We start from the raw sequence: 17,371 nt of genomic DNA, 5'->3' as shown, positions 1-17,371 counted from the left end.
TTTCTAATGAGAGGGTCACGTTCAATGGCATGCCCTTCGGCCTAGATCTGAGCCTTGATCTGGGCTCTGTCCCTTACAAATGGCAAATGTGAACATTTTCCTGAGTGTCTTGTTGAAGAGATGAGCCTTTTGGGTTTTGTGGGAAGGTAAGATCTCATGACAGCTGTTGAAGTTGGGGGATTTGGCACAGGGTGAAACATGAATCATTCTGTATTGTGTATAAGGATGTTGTGAGGCAATCCATTTTGTAATTCTCTTTTTAGAGACAGCATAGCTCAGGCGTCAGCAGATGCTGCCCTGGGTGGTCAGGGCATGGTCTGGGGCTAAGAATAGCCCACGCTTCAGCTGTCTGAGCTGGCCCTTGGGTCTCCTGTTGGAAAGGGCCCCATGAGGGGATGGGACCGCTGCTCTCCAGTGGGCTCCATCACGGGAGCTTCAAAGTGCATGAGGCCCTTTTCTCATTTACTCATTTATTTCTGAGGGCCCCAAAGTGGCTGAGTCTGGGCGAGGGGTATCGTCCTTTGACATCACAGTCTCAGCAAGGGATGAAAGACAAAGGGCAGCTACTGCTTCTGCCAGATGACTCAAGTCTGGCTTTATCCTGAAGATGCCATCTTTACTGTAGCAAGGAGGCATCTGCGGGTCAACCTCTTCCTGAGTGGCCTGTGTGGACATGTGCGGGGTCACCAGGGCACCTTGGGGTCTTGAAGGCTTGTGCTGAGGTGGGCAATGAGCAAACTTGTGAGAAATTGTGTAAATGGGTTTTAATGAGATTTGTAAATGGGAATATGTCACTTCAAAAACCCAAAGAGACCCAAGAAATCTTATTAGAAAATGCTTTAATAAGCATTTGGGTGTCTTATGTGGAAAGTGTCATCAATAAAATGTCACACCTGGATTCTGGGGGACAACTGCATACAACGAGGTCCTGTCCACACAGGTTATATGCCAAGGCTAGCCTGTTCAGGTGTCCAGGGGAGCCAAACACGGCTGTAGTGTGCTCATTCGAAGGCAAATACAAATTGTAGATGGGGCCTGTCTGAGCTCTGGCCCCTTGGCACCTTCCCTCCCCGTGATGTCTGGTTTCAGCTGGCTGAATTTAAGACAGAGGCTTGGTGAAATCCAGTAGAACCAACATAAAGTGGTGTACCCAGAGTGCAAGTGTGCCAGCAATGGGCTGCCACCCAAGGCCCCTGCCTGTAGAGTGGACCCAGTTAAAAGCCAAGAGACAGAAGAAAGATCCACGGCCATGGTCATTGTCTGGGCACCCTGTTCTCAGCACCAGGTGTTTTTATTTGGGCGCTTGGCATCCCCTGCTGGACGTTGGGCAGCCCCCTGCCCAGAGATTGATGGCTGTTGGAATGAATGACACATCAGCACCATGGACTTGAAATAAAATTAATTACTGACATAAGAAACAGCAAAAGGATTTCCCAAGGAAAAGGCTCTGGTTGGGTCTGGAGCAAAATAAGGGCAGGGGAGGGGCAGGTGGCTGCATCATACTTTTGATGTAGGGATCGGTACCCAAATGATATAGGATTCTGATGTCTGGTGCCCGGAGATCTTGGTCTCACATACCCGAAGAACGAGAACACAGACTCGGAAGGAGAGGTGGAGGAACAAAGATTTTTATTGAAGTGAAAGTACAGCTCTCTTGCGAGAGGGGGTACTCTTGAGAAGTTGGGATGCCCACTGGCTAAGGCGAAAGGCTCTTATTTCATACTTTTTCTTGTATATTTGGGGAAGGAAGCTGGTGCCTTCTAATGGATTCTTTCTATCAAATTTGCTCTGTTTGTCCAACCTTAAGGGATTTACAAAATAACCCATTTACTCCCCGAGCACAACTGCGTTGTTGCCCTGGAGTTACAAGATATGGCTGCCCTTGTTTATTCTACCAGGGACGTCCCTGTTTACCTGACAACGTGATAGCTATCCTGTCTCACTTTGAGGGTACAGCCTGGGTGGCGACAGAGTGCTGCTTAAGGCATGGAAAGAACAGGGACCTGAAAACCAGCTTGCTGAAAAATGGATCGGTCCCTATGATATATTGTTGATTAGACACGCAGCTCTAAATCTTGCCAGAGTGATGCGCTGGATTCACCACACTCGAGGGAAGCAAGCTCCTGCAGAGGAAACACCCAAGCCCAGCGAGTCTGCATGGACTTGTGCACCCACTGAAAACTTAAAACTACTCTTCAAAAAACAACTAAGAGGTACTGGGAAAGTTATAGAGGTTTGTGAGGAAAAGAATCTTAAGAGAATTTATGTATGGTTAAGCTAAATGATTAAGTACATTTAAATATCAAAAGTAAGCTGGTGCAAAATTAGAGTTGTAGCTTTCTGTCTCTGCTAATAAGTAAAACAAAGTTTGTTAGACTGTTGGTCTACTACTGATACTATGAAAAAGTTTGCTGCCTATAAAACAAAGATTGTGGGTTATCAATTTTCTATGTTTTATATTGTCTTAATTAGGCCCTTGGTTTCTCTACAGTAGTGAGGACTGTGTTTTGCTAACACTTATATAAGCTTCTGTGTTCTCGGACTGCTGGATGGAGTTCATGAGCCCTCCTCGGTGTCAGAACATAGGCCAGTGTAAGGAAGTTTGGCCTGATGTTTTCCCTAACCTGAGAGGGTATTATAATGGTTCTGGTCCACTGTTACATCCCAGATCCTAAAAGAAGGCCAGGGAATTTGTTTAAATGTCTTTAACAACCGGGACAGGGAAAACAAAGGAAGAAAGAAACAGTGAGACTGGAGATGAAGCCAGAGACAGGCCAGATTGTTGGCTGCAGTTAATAGACAGGCCAAAGCCACCTCATGGCCACCCTGGCAGCCCCAGAAGAGACACATCAGATAAAAAAGCTTTGGCTATGGAAGCCCCAAGCACTGGAGGAAAGGGCGTCCTAATCCTACAAAGCAGCCGTGTCCCCTATGCAAACTAGAGGGCATTGGAGGAGGGACTGCCCCCTGTTCTGAAGGGAGCAGGGACCAGCTCCTTCCCTGCAAATGGCTGTAATTAACTAGTGGGCCTAAAGTGCCCAGTGGCTCCCGAGAAGAACGAGGTCACGCTCGTCACAGGGGAGGAACAGTGGATGACCCCTGACGTGGCAGGTAAGCATGTTAACTTCCTGATTAATATGGGAGCCACTTACCCCATCTTAATCACTCACTCTGGACATATTTCCTCAAAACCTACTCATCAGTAAAGATAAATAGAGCCCCCAGATTTGGGCTCATTTTACCATTGGCCTATACCAATGTAAATGTAAAAGGAGCAAATCAGACTTTAAAAGGACTCTGGAAAAGTTTTGTCAGGAGACCTCTAAGCCCCGGCTCTAATTGCTTCCCATTGCTTTCGATTCTGACCATAATTCTGTTATTTCCCATGTTATTGACTTGGAAGAGGTTCAGCAGGCACTCAGGAAATATGGGGACCGGCACCTCCCCAAGGCCAACGTTTCTACTCATTGTAGGGGACCGAGTGCTGTTAGAAGCCCAGAGCGGGAGGGGCCCCTGACAGACCAGTTAGCTCCTAAATGGGAGGGACCCTTTGCAGTTCTTCCAAGCTTCCCAACTGTCCTCGGGCTTCAGAGAGTCAGCAGCTGGGCTCGCTCCCCTCAGATCAAACCTGTTTCATTTAAGTCTCCACAGGACTCCCCAGAAAGGAAGGCTGTCCCTCCTGTTCCTGTGAGCCAACTGAAGGCTTTAAGCGTCACTTCAAACAGACAAACAAGTTAGTCTCCCAAGGCTGACTGCTGGAGCTGCTCATTACGCCTTTCTCTTGGGCCTTATTTTGGGTCTAGTTTTCCTCTTTACTTGTGCCCCACCTGGGATCCCCATTTAATGCATCACCATGATTTTTAGGCCCTTTGTCTCTCTTCTTCCCCAGCTCCTCTGGGGAGGGAGGGTGGGGGAGGTAACTTTATTGACAATTGTTCTCTTTGGCCTTTGTCCTTTGGTCTCATTGTCAGGTTTGTGTCACCTAGGACACAACAGCTTCGTCTCCAGATGGTCACCAGACAGGTTTCCAACTCGCTCCTCCTGAGGATGACAAGCCATGTCAGCAGCCGCTTGACCAAGTGGCCTGTTTTTTTCTCCTGCAGTTCTCCCATAGCTCCCTCCTGCTGTAATAGAAGCAAAGAACTCCGGTGACCGTAGGCAGGGACTAGGCCCACTCTCAGGGGAAAGCAGCAATATTGTCTTAATCTGTTTAGAAGCAGTAATGTAGCGGTCTGTTTCCTCTCTAACCTCACTGATTTGATAGAAATAAAATGAACAAAGGACAGGGGGAATTGTGACAGTGACCCAATATCTTCTATTTTTGAAATTTTAACCTCTGAAGGAATTCGATTTCACAGTGGTTTGGCTTGGGACTTTTTGAAAATTTTTTTCCCTTTCGTTTCCTCTCTCTCCTCCCACCAAATCTTGATGACTGTCTGTTTACTGTGCATTTACAATGCATACCAGCTCCAATGATTCTGTTTACCTCGGACCAGTGTGCACACCTGGCCTGGTAACTTGGGAGGGGTTTTTTTTTTTTGCATCTGTATGGGATTCACTCCTGACCCTGGAGCAGACCAATCTCTGGGAAGTGCTTTTTCCTGAGGTTGCCTGGCCAACTTCTCCTTCCTTTGTTTTGTTCCTCCTTGCGTGTCTATAAAACCTTTGGCGGTATTAAGTGGGGGAAGGCAGTCTTTGTGACAGGTAGTCCACTGTCTTCCCTTAATGCTGGCATTTTGGAATAAAACTGCTTATCTTTCCACCAATCTTGCCTCTTGAGTTTTGGCTTTTGTGTGGCAAACAGCTGGACCTTTTGCACGGCAACAGTGCCATCTGCAGTTATGTAAAAAGTGGAAAATGTGTCTGGGGATTCTCAAGTAAAGTGCTGAAGGCTCTGCCTGGTTTCTTCTCGTTGTTTATAGTGAAATGCAAGAGAAGGTAAGTGGAAGGGAGGGCTGTCAATCAAAAGATCCAGGACTTACAAAGGCACACGCAACAAAAGGAAAAAATAGACAAATTGGACTTCATGAAAATGTTAAGATTCTGTGCATCAAAAGACACTATCCACCCCACAGAATGGGAGAAAATATTTGCAAATCATATATCTGATAAGGAATTAATTATGTAAAGTATAGAGAGAGACCCTAAAATTCAATGAGAAAAACACAGCCAGTCTGAAAATGGGCAAAGCACTTGAATAGACGTTTCTTCACAGACATGCAGAGGCCAAGAGCACCTGAAAAGATGCTCAATAACGCTCGTCAATTATGATTGACACAGTCATTTTATGTTTGTGTGTTTTATGTTTATTTTTAAAATCTAGGGGGAAAAGAAGCCTGGCTTTTAAAATTCCAGACAGGAAAAGACGCTATCATTAAGAAAAGGCTTTTGAGCACTGTGAGGAAAAAGTTGTGACCTAGAGATAAAACCAAGATTGTGACCATGTTGTTGAACAATGGAGCCTCCAGGAAGCTTAAGGGGTGTAGGTCCTCAGCCTTCCCAGCTGCAGCCCAAGATAGAAAAGGGCTTATCTCAGAAAGTTCTGTGGAGGTACCTTTCATTAAATGGACTGAACCTCGATGAGATTTACAGAATTTCCTCCATGTTTTTAAGAAAATTTGCCAGCTGGGACTAAAAAGACCCAGACAATACAAAACAATGGGGCCTTCAGAGCCCAAAATTCTCCTGGCAAGAAGCCGGCTGAGAAAACCACTCAGCAGCAAACACGTGCACCCTTTACTGAAATAGGAAGGATGAGTCAGAGGACCGAGACCCAGAGAGCAGAGCCAAGAGCAATGGAGAATTCTTCCAAGACTTTGGAATCTGATCAAAGAACTTTGGAACCTGATCAAAGAACGTCCAGCATTTTCCTGGCTGGATTTCAGAATTGCTTTGGACCTGTCCAGCCTTATTGTGCCTCCCTCCCATAGTCTCCCTCTTTGAACAGGAATGTCTATAGCAGTTATCCTACGCTGAGGTGATGAGTCTGCAGCCAAGGCATCAGCCAGAATGCCAATGTGAACATTAATAAAGGGAAACCTCACTAAAATAAAGTCGGGAGATTGAAGTGGAGCTCTCACACAGTGCGACTCCATGTCAATTACAGGAAGAATTGTCAACGACAGATTCCTCACAAGGAATCATCAATTACAGGCCCCAGCAGGAAAATACGCACATTGCCTCTCCTACAGGAAGTCGATGACCCCAGCAACTCAACTAATGAGAAACTATCATCTCCCCAACTCTTGCCTTTCTCCAGTGAACTTTCATACACAACAACCCTTCCAACATCCTCCTTTTTCTCCATAAAATAACTTTCCTCTCCTTTGTTCACTGGACTTGCCCATGGCTTTTGCTATCGCTTACTTGTCCTTAATTGCAATTCTTTATTGGTCTCGAATAAACTTTTTTTTTGCTGGTAAAATAACGGACTGTTTTATTTTTAAGGTCCACACTAGCTATCTCAAGGCTCAGATGGGAGAGGACCCACTTCCAAGCTCCCTCCCCTGGTGGTTGGCAGGATTCAGTTCCTTGAAGTCCCTTGGGCTAAGGGCCTCAGTTCCTCACTGGCTGTTGTCTGGAGGTCACCTTCAGTTCTTGTCATGCGGCCTTTCCATGGGGCAGCTCACAACAGGGCAGCTGGCTTCATCAGAATACACAGCCACAGGAGCAAATGGAATCATAGTCTTTTGTTTTTGTGGAAGTGAAACTCAAATAACATACAACTAACCATTTTAAAGTTATAATTCAGTGGCGTTTTCTGCATTTATGAGGTTGTGCAAGCATCGCCTCTTTCTAGTTTCAAAACTTTTCCATCATGCCAGCAGAACACCCCACGCCCAGTGAGCAATCACCTTGCATTCTCCCCCACCCCCACCCCCACCCCCAACCTCACCCCAGTCCCTTGGCCACCATCATTCTGCTTTCTGTCTCTATGGATTTGCCTATTGCAGACATTTCATATGGGTTTTCTGGCCATGATATTAACTGCAAAGATGAAAACTGATGCAAAATACCTGCCTGGCTCTGCTGAGTCTCATTCCTGAGTGTGACGGGAAGTACTTGTTCAGTGCTGGGTTGATTACACCGGTGACCTCTTCAAATCTAAGCTTTACATCCTCAGTTCCAGGAAAGCCAGCACCAATATCAAGCAGTACGTGTAGAAACCAACCTTAGCTGCCATGTCACAGGCTCAGCAAGCATCAGAGGTGGCTTGCTGAAAGGCCCCGGGGTCAGTACCAACACTACCCACGTGGAAGCTGACACCAGGGACATCAACAGTGACCTTTATTGCTCATTCCCAGAGCAGCCTGCTGGTTTGGAGGGTGGCACCGGATTTCACTCTGAGGCGACAGAGTGCTTTGGAATCAACAGCGGCGATATGGAAAACCAACTTTGCCCTTGAATGTACCCTGCAACTTCCATCAACTCCCCTGCACTATCAAAAGTCATCATCTGGACTCCTTTATTGGCAGCATGTTTAATCTGAGACACTTGTTTATGAGAATTTGCATATAGAATGTTCTCTGGGGGCACCCCAATACTTGGCACAGTGTGGGGACAGAGCCCCAGAAAGCAGTTTCCAGGCTCTCGGCCTCACATAGACAGGTGCTGGCTCAGGTAGTAAATGGCCATCAACTGTGATTGGATGGCCATCAGCTGTGGCTAGTTGGCCGTCAGCTGTAACCAGTGAGCCATTGGCCACTAATATAACTGCTGTGGCTACGCTAGCAGAAAAATGGGGGCTAGCAAGAAGATGGCGGCTGAGCCTGCAAGCGGAGAAATGAGGGTTGAGAATTGTGTGGCTCCTGTTTCCTGTTTCTCCAACCCAGCTGCCAGCGAGAATATAGTGGTATGACTCCCCTACCTATGGCTCCGTGGGTGTTCGTTTTTGGCCTCACCATATCCTACGTTCTTATGTGGGGAGTGGGAGCTGAGACCCCGCATGACACATGGCGTAGCGAGCAGGGTCTCCTGTGGGCTGGGAAGTGTTTGCAGCCCAGACGCATGACTCCCTGCGCGACACACAGTCTTGCTGGCACGGTCAGATCCCATCCCGATGGCAACTAGGGACTTCACTATGGTTCCACTCTTGTTGCTTTTGAGTTCATAAAAGGGGGTGCCCCGTGGAAGAGCTTTTAACTGTTTCTGATGTTTCTTTAGAATGTTTCCCAGGCCCACAACGTAGAAGGCAGGCATCCTTACCATCATGAGAAGAAAGTTCATTCGTTTCTTTGGGGTCCAGAATGTCCTTGGCAGTAAAGCCTTCGTGGCGGAAATGACAGTCATACTCTTCATTACTAAAGCTGTTCATGCTTTCTGGATGTCCTTAAGGAAAACTAAGAGAAGGAACTTAGAGAAATGTTTTTCACAGCTTTTCACAAAAGGCAATTATCCAGGAATTCTAAGTCATGCTGAAGGTGGGCGTTCTCTCGGGGCACCAGTAGAATTGTTCTCATAAACAGACACAGAATTTGCTCAGGGGTGACTCAAGCTGATCCCATGGGGATGTTACTGCCAGGGAGTGTGGTGGACCCAAGGCTGCCAGCTCACTCGCTCCTGTGGTGGACTGCTGGCCCGAGGTGGCCTGGAAGTGCCGGCAGAGGGGACTGACCTACAAGTGATTTTTGAGTGCAGATTTTGTACCCCATAAGTCTGCTGAATTTGTTTATTAGCTCTAGTAGTTTGTGTGTATGTGTGCATGTGTGTGTATTCGTTGGGATTTTAATATGTAGAATCATATCACCTGCAAATAAAAATTGTATTATTTCTTACTTTTCAATTTGGATGCTTTTTATTTATTTTTTCCTGCAAAAGTGAAATTTTTATTTATTTTTCCTGCAGAATTACTCTGGCTAGGACTTCAAGTAAAATATTGAACAGCAGTGATGAAAGTGACATCCTTGTCTTGTTCCTGATCTTAGGGGGAAAGCTTTCAGTCTTTCACCGCTGAGAACTAAGTTAGCTGTGGATTTTTTATAAATGCCCTTTATCATGTTAAAGAGTTCTCTCCTAGTTTGGTATTTTCCTTCCTTCCTTCCTTCCTTCCTTCCTTCCTTCCTTCCTTCCTTCCTTCCTTCCTTCCTTCCTGACTTATGAACAGGTGTTGAATTCATTGAATTTTTTATCTCAATGGATACGATCATGTCTTTTTTTTCCATTCATTTTATTAATGCGGTGTATTGCATTAATTGGTTTTCTTATGTTGACTCACCCTTGCCTTCCTGGGATAAATTCCCACTAAGCCATGGTGTATAATCCTTTAAATGTTCTGTAAATCATAATCCTTTAAAACCTAGGCTTATACATGACATCCCATCACTTTTGCTGTATTGTTTTTTAGAAGCAACTCAGGAGGCCCAGCCCATCCTCTGGGGCACATGATTAGAACACGGAGACATGAATACCCAGAGGCAGAGCTCAGTGGGAGCCTTCCCAGAAGCTCGCACAGTCGCCTTAGGAGTCATTATATTATTCTCTGCTCTTTTACGCACACATATGACAATAACAACAACAAAGAAATCTTTAGGCCAGTTGGGTTTACAGGTAGACTTTTTACCAAACAGTCAAGGAATAGACAATCCCAATCTTACGTGTATTTTCCAGAGAACAGAAAAGAGAGAATGTTCTCCAATTTACTCCACAAAGCTAGTCCATCCTTGATACACACACGCAAAAAAAAAAGAAGAAAAAAGAAATGATAGGTCAATTTCATGTATGAACAGAGATATAAAAGTGCTTAATATTTTATTTCATAATATTGTAAAATTAATCTTACAATACACAAAAACCAATGTCTTCTATTATAACTCAACGTATTAGTAAATTAAAGGAGAAAAGGCATATGATCATTTCAACAAAGAGAAAACATTATTTAAAACTCAGTATCCATTCATAATTTAAAATAAACTAAACAAAGCAAGATTCCTCATCGAGCTAGGTATAAGAGGGAATTTTCTTCACCTGTTAAAGACATCTTCCAAAAACCTACAGAAAATATACTTAAAGATGAATTGTTAGACATAGTTCCACTAAAAACAAGGACTAGACAATAATTCCCACTGTCATTTGCTTCTATTCAACATTATACTGGAGGTCGAAGTCCACATGCTAAAACAAGAAAAAACAATAAAGTGTTAGAATTGAAAAGGAAAAAGCAAAACTGTCAATTTCCACAGATTTTATCTTCATTTATAGGAAAACCCCATTACTGTTAGAACTAATAATAAAAATCAGATTAATACAAAGAAGTAAATTGCACTTTCATACTCCACCTACACATTTCTAGAAAGTGTAATTTTTAGAATAGGAAAAAAACACACTACTTAGGTATACAGCTAACTAAAGATGTGGTAGTGGAGAAAATTACAATATTGTATTGAAAGACATTAACAAAGAGCTAAACAAGTGGAAAGATATACCATGTTCATGGATGACAGAATTCATAAATGTGTCAGATTCACCAAAAATGATCTATAAATTTAAACATTTCGGATCAAGATTCCAGTGGAAATTTTCATGGAACTTCATGAGGTGATTCTAATATGTTTATGGGAAATAAATTGGCCAAAAATAAGCCAAGATAATTTGGAAGAAAAGCAAGGTAGGGAGACTTGTCCTAGTCAATTTCAAGACATTTTGTTAAACTATAGTATTTAAGACAGTATGGTATTTGTATAACAGAGATATAAAAAATATCAATGGGACAGAGTATACAGCCCAGAAATAGACTTAACCACAAATGATTTATCATCCAGCCAATTGCTAGTACAACTGGTTATTTTTATGGGAAAAAAATTAAATTAGCCCTCCACCTCACACCATTCACAAAAGTAAATCAATACCAGCAGAATTCAACATGAAAAGCCAAGTTTTGGAAGCAAATACCTCCCTCCTCCCAATTTTTTATAACCTTTGGATAGAGAAAGATTCCTTAAACAAGGTATAAAAAGCATAAATCTTAAAGAAAAGAGGTAACTTGGACTACATATTGTCAAATAAACTACATCTTTAGACAAAGACACTGAAAATACACTTCTCTTTGAACAAGTTGGATTGATTGCTGGTGAGAGCTTGGGGCGTCTCAGTAAGAGGGACTCGTAGAATTTGTGTGTGTGTGTGTGTGTGTTTAATAAATTTCATTGGGGAATATTGGGGAACAGTGTTTCTCCAGGGCCCATCAGCTCCAAGTCGTTGTCCTTCAATCTAGTTGTCAAGGGTGCAGCTCAGCTCCAAGTCCACCAGCAACCTTCTTGTTGAGAGCTCGCACTCTAACCAACTGAGCCATCCGGCCGCCCCTAGAATTTGTTTTTGTGTCAGGAAATTTGGGGAAAGGCTTAAGGAAATTGGGTTTTACTCTGGACTGGGTGCTATTAGAAGAAGGGATGTTTTTATGATCTCAATAAATCTTATCTATAGAGATGCAGACTCGCATGAGGGTCAAGCTACAATTGGTCCAGCGGCAACAGTCACTCAGATCAGCCAGGATAGAGGAATATTAGGTCATTTGTGTGATCTGACCATGGTCATGTTTGTCTGTGTTCAGTCATGTTTATGGAATGGTCTTGTTTTCGTCTTCATCCATTATGAGCACAGAATGGCATTGCTGGATATTGCTGTTCTGTGAACGTGTTCACATTTGATAGGAGAACAGGTTCTAGCTGATAGTGCCAACCCAGCTCCTGGATGTCAGGCTTGCTTTTGTCTTCCTCAGCATTAAGATCTAATGCACAAAAGCTACTATAAACAGAGTGGGAAGACAAGCTGCCAACTCAGAGATGTTATCAGAGATTTACTTGGCTTCTAGTAAGGAGCTTAGAAGTTATTACTCCATTTTAACAAGTACAAAGCTGAAATACAACTCTTCTTGGATCTGTCAGAGAAGAGAGGTCACAGTGCAGAGTGCTGCCCCACCCCCCAAATTGGAGAGACAGACAGATACAGAGAGCCACAACTCTCCAGAGCAGACACACAGCCTCTGAACAGAAACCTCTGCAGACACCAATGTCGGGTAGGAAAACCTGAGCTGTAACTGCAGAGTTGCTGGATGCTCAGTGTGGACAATTCCGAGAGTTAAAACTCCAGGGGAACCCAGTCATGACAAAGCCCCCATACTTTGTGAGTTTGACCTCTGGGCGCTCCACCAGGCCCTCATAGTGAATATAGGAGAAAAATCTCCTGGTGCTTCTGGCAGAGGGAGAGAGAAAGGAAACACCTGAAAAATGCCAGAATATTCTGTTCTTCTTAGCAAGCCCTGCCCTCAGGGGAAACTACTAGAGTTTAACCTACCTGGAGGAAGGGTAGGTTAAGCCCCACTCCAGCCTCCTTTAGCCTTCCTTGTGGAGTAAGGAAAATACTGAACTCCAGGCCCCTCTAGCCATCCTGTTCCACCTAAGGGTGGTAGAGGGGAATGGAGAAGCTCTGTGAAGTTCAGAGCCCAGGCGCACAGGCTCACCAAAAGATGGAGACCTAATTGTGGGACCACAGAAAGCTTCCTCTCCTTGGCCACTTTACCTCTGCATTTCTAAAGACCTATTTACCACAGTTCCTTTTACTCAGTGCATCATGTCTGCCTTTCAAAAAAAGATTACAAGACATACGATAAAACAGAAAAAACACCGTTTCAAGACACGGAACAAGCATCAGAATCAGATATGACGAGAATGTTAAAATTATCAGATCAGGAATTTTTTTTAAAAAAGATTTTATTGGGGAAGGGGAACAGGACTTTATTGGGGAACAGTGTGTACTTCCAGGCCTTTTTTCCAAGTCAAGTTGTTGTCCTTTCAGTCTTAGTTGTGGAGGGCGCAGCTCAGCTCCAGGTCCAGTTGCCATTGCTAGTTGCAGGGGGCGCAGCCCACTATCCCTTGCGGGAGTCGAATCGGCAACCTTGTTGTTGAGAGCTCGCACTCCAACCAACTGAGCCATCCAGGAGCTCAGTGGCAGCTCAGCTCAAGGTGCCGTGTTCAATTTTAGTTGCAGGGGGCGCTGCCCACCATCCCTTGCGGTACTCGAGGAGTTGAACTGGCAACATTGTGGTTGAGAGCCCACTGGCCCATGTGGGAATCGAACCGGCAGCCTTCGGAGTTAGAAGCATGGAGCTCTAACCACCTGAGCCACCAGGGCGGCCCCCCAGGTCAGGAATTTTTTAAAACTATGATTAACATGCTAAAGGCTTTAATGGAAAAAGTAGACAACATACAAAAGCAGATGGATAATGTAAGCAGAAAGATGGAAATCTTGAGGAAGAAATGCTGGAGATTAAAAAAAGATACTGTAACAGAAATGAAGAATGCCTTCGATGGGCTTCTTGGTAGACTAGACATGGCTAAGAAAAGAATCTCTGAGCTTGAAGCTATGACAACAGAAACTTCCTAAAATGAAGAACAAACAGGAGACTGAAAAAAACACACAGAACAGAATATTCAAGAACTGGGAGCCATCTACCAAACATGGAACATGTGTGCGGTGGGACTAATCAGAAGGGGAAGAGAGAGAGAAAGGAAGAGACGCGATATCTGAAGTGATAATGACTGGGAATGTTGGCGGACTATTAGCCATAAAGCTACGGCAAACAAGACAGTGCGGTATTGGTAAAAGAATGAACAACCCGATTTAAAAATTGGCAAAAGACCTAAACAGACACCTGACCAAAGAAGGCCTACAGACAATAAGTATGCACATGAAAAGATGTTCAACATCACGTGTCTTCAGGGAATTGCAAATTAAAACAATGAGATACCATTACACACCTGTTAGAACAGCCAAAATCCAGAACAGTGAAGACACCAAATGCGGGCAAGGATGTAGAGCAACAGGAACTCTCGTTCACTGCTGGTGGGAACGCAAAACGGTGCAGCCACTTTGGAAGACAATTTGGCAATTTCTTACAAAACTAAACATACTTTTAGCATACAATCTATCAATTGCGTTCCATGGTATTTACCCGAAGAAACTGAAAACTTATGTCCACACAAAATCCTGCACACGATGTTTACAGCAGCTTTCTCCGTAACTGCTAACACTTGGAAACAACCAGCAGGCCCCTCAGCAGGTGATGGATAAATAAACTGTGGTCCATCCAGACAATGGAATACTACTCAGCACTAAAACCAATGAGCTCTCAGCCATGAAAAGTTATGGAGGAATCTTAAATGTTATTACAAAGTCAAAGAACCAGTCTGCAAACAGTACATACTGTGTTATTCCCACTGTATGACATTCTGGAAATGGCAAAACTGCAGACAGTAAACAGGTAAGTGGTTACGTGGGAGGCAGGAATGAATAGGCAGAGCACAGACGATTCTCAGGGCAGTGAAACTATTCTGTATAATACAAGGGTGGATACAAGTCCTTATACAGCTGTCCAAACCCAGCGAATGTGCACCACGGTGTGGACCCTCACATAAACTGTGGACTTTGGGTCATAATGACGTGTCCGTGGAGGTTCATCGATTGTGACAAATGCACCACTCTGGTGTGGGATGTTAATAGTGGGAATGTTGACGGTGTGTGTGTGTGTGTGTGGGTGTGTGTGTGTAGGGTGGAGAGACAAGAGGTACATGGGAAATTTCTGTACTTCCTGCTCAATTTTGCTGTGAACCTAAAACTGCTCTAGAAAACAAAGTTTAACTTTAAAAAAAGAGATACTTGGTCAAGGATTACTATTGCGAAGATATAAATTCCTGCAAATCAATAAGACAAATAAAAAACAACACATTAGAAAATAAAGCAAATTGTGCACCTGAAACTAATTAATAAAAAAAAAAAAAAAAAAAAAAAAAAAAAAAAAAAAAAAAAGAAAATAAAGCAAAAAACCGAACCGACAAGAAGCCTGAATAGCACATAAGCAAATGAAAATATGCTCAACTTCAATAACAACTGATAAAATGTAAAATAAAGCAGTTGTAAGATGCCTTCATATACCCATTGTGTTAGTTTCCCAGAATTGCTATAACAAATTACCACAAACTTGGCCACTAAAAAATACGTATTTATTCTCTCAAGGGTCTGGAGGCCAGAAGTCTGAAAGCAAGGTGTCACAGGGTCATACTCCTTCTGCAGGCTCTCGGGGAGGCTCCTTCCTGCCTCTTCCAGCTTCCAGTGGCGCCACACATAGCTTGGCTTCTGGCTGTGCCACTGCAATCTCTGCCTTGTCCTCACGTGGTCTTCTGTCTCAAATATCTCTTTGTTTCTCTCAGGACACTTGTCATTGGTTTAGGGCCTACCCAGTCAATCATGGGTAATTTCATCTCAAGATCCTTAATTATACCTGTAAAGATCCCTTTTCCAGATAAGATCACAATCATAGATTCCAGGGGTTAGGACATGGACATACGTTTGGGGGGGGGGCACCATGCAACCCACTACAGTCATTGGTAAAAAGTAAAAAGTCCAACAATACCAAGTGTTGGAGAAGACACAGAGCAAAGAGAACTTTTATAGTGTTAGGAGACTTTTAATTAGTCTCTTTGGAGGCAATGTCCAGGCCACATACAGCAATACCTGGGAAACTTAAAGTGTACACTACCTATCCCTACCTATTTCACTCCCAGATACACACCCAAGGGGAACACAAAGAGACAGGCACCCAGGGGTACTTGCAGCCACATTTGTAATCGCCAAATAGGGAGCACTCCCTAATGCCCATCAACAGTGGGCCAACTGTGGTGTATTTATTCAACACAAGTCAGGGTGGGAAAACCTCAGAAATAGGATGCTGAGAAGCAAAGCAAGTTGTGTTGCCATCAGCAGAAAGAACAGGGCCTCAGGGAGAGCGGGAAGGAAGGAAAGAAGGAAGGGCAGGAAACAAAGGAAGGAAGAGATGGGGTCATTCTGAAGAAAAGGTGCAGCTATAGGCTAACTATAACAGACGATGTAATACTATTAGCATCGCGGGCAGGGAAAAATCTCCACCTCGTGTCGCCATAACCGTTCTGACAAGGGTCATGTGAAAACAAGGGAATCCCACCTCCCCACAGAATGAGTGGTCAGCGAGGACAGCAGGGACCCTCCCTGAGAACGCCTGCCACACCACCCTTAAATCTTGAATATTTCATGCCCTCATTCGAATAAAACCCCAAGCCTCTTTGTTCTTCGGTGCAGTTGCTCTTCCTCTGCCCATTCTCACGCCATCTTGAGAGTGTCCTGTACTCTTTCCTTTCTTTTCATAAACCCACTGCTCTCTCGGCTCTGTTTGTGTTGCTTAGTTGGTACGTCCTGGAATTCATTACTGTGACATTTACCAAGGACCTTTGTTTTCTGGTAACAGTAGTGAAAAGATCAGTAGAATCCAACACTCACGGTCAGACGTTTAAAAATATGCAAAGTAGGGGGCCGGCCCGGTGGCTCAGGCGGTTAGAGCTCCGTGCTCCTAACTCCGAAAGCTGCCGGTTCAATTCCCACATAGGCCAGTGGGCTCAACCACAAGGTTGCCAGTTCAATTCCTCTACTCCCACAAGGGATGGTGGGCTGTGCCCCCTGCAACTAGAAAGCGGCAACTGGACCTGGAGCAGAGCTGCGCCCTCCACAAGTAAGACTGAAAGAACAACATCTTGAAGCTGAACAGAACCCTCCACAACTAAGATTGAAAGGACAACAACTTGACTTGGAGAAAAGTCCTGGAAGTGCACACTGTTCCCCAATAAAGTCCTGTTCCCCTTCCCCAATAAAATCTTAAAAAAAAAAAATATGCAAAGTAATCCTCAGTAAATGTTCAATGATGGCAGACTTTGGTTTGAAATCTCCTCGGGAGATTCCTGGGTGTGACCTGAAACCTGCCCCTTAGGAAGAGGGCAGGGAATGGCCGGAGAGTCAGGCCACTGCAGATGGGTAGGTGGCAGTTTTAATGACCAAGAAATTTACTCATCAGGCTTGTCTTGGGCGGCGTCCGAACAAAGAGATATCTGCCCCCACTGCCAAATCTTAAATGTTTGTGTACATGCCTTCCCAGGGTTCAGTCACAAGTACTATCCACATGGTCTCAACACCACTTACAATCTTAAGGCCGTGTTGTTATTTTCTCCATAAAAAAAATGTTTCTCTCTTTTGTTTGTTGGACTTGCCTATGGTTTTTGCTGTAGTTTGCTTGTCCCAAATTGCAATTCTTTGCTATTCCCAAATGAACCCATTTTTACTGGTATTAGGTTGGTGCAAAAAAAAAAAAAAAGAAAGGTTAAAAATCATTGCAAAAACCGCAATTACTTTTGCACCAACCTAATAAAATAACTGACTTTTATTTTTAAGGTCACCAGGCCTGAGAGCCTCGGGAAAGAGCATGGCCCTGCAGCTCTTCTGCCCTCCACCGTGAGGCAATACATTTCTGTTGTCTTTAGGCCCCATGTCTGTGGTCATTTTTGTGGCATGGAATTAA

At 44.1% G+C, this 17,371-nt stretch overlaps 1 pseudogene; it reads right to left on the bottom strand.

The window, feature by feature from the left end:
* Positions 1-6,958: 6,958 nt before the first annotated feature.
* LOC109450368 (ornithine decarboxylase) lies at positions 6,959-8,314 on the bottom strand (annotated as a pseudogene).
* Positions 8,315-17,371: the final 9,057 nt, after the last annotated feature.

Source organism: Rhinolophus sinicus, linkage group LG06 (genome assembly GCF_036562045.2).
Source record: "Rhinolophus sinicus isolate RSC01 linkage group LG06, ASM3656204v1, whole genome shotgun sequence".
NCBI lineage: Eukaryota > Metazoa > Chordata > Mammalia > Chiroptera > Rhinolophidae > Rhinolophus > Rhinolophus sinicus.
The sequence above is the reverse complement of the archived record's forward strand: the minus strand, read 5'-3'. Positions and strand labels throughout refer to the sequence as shown.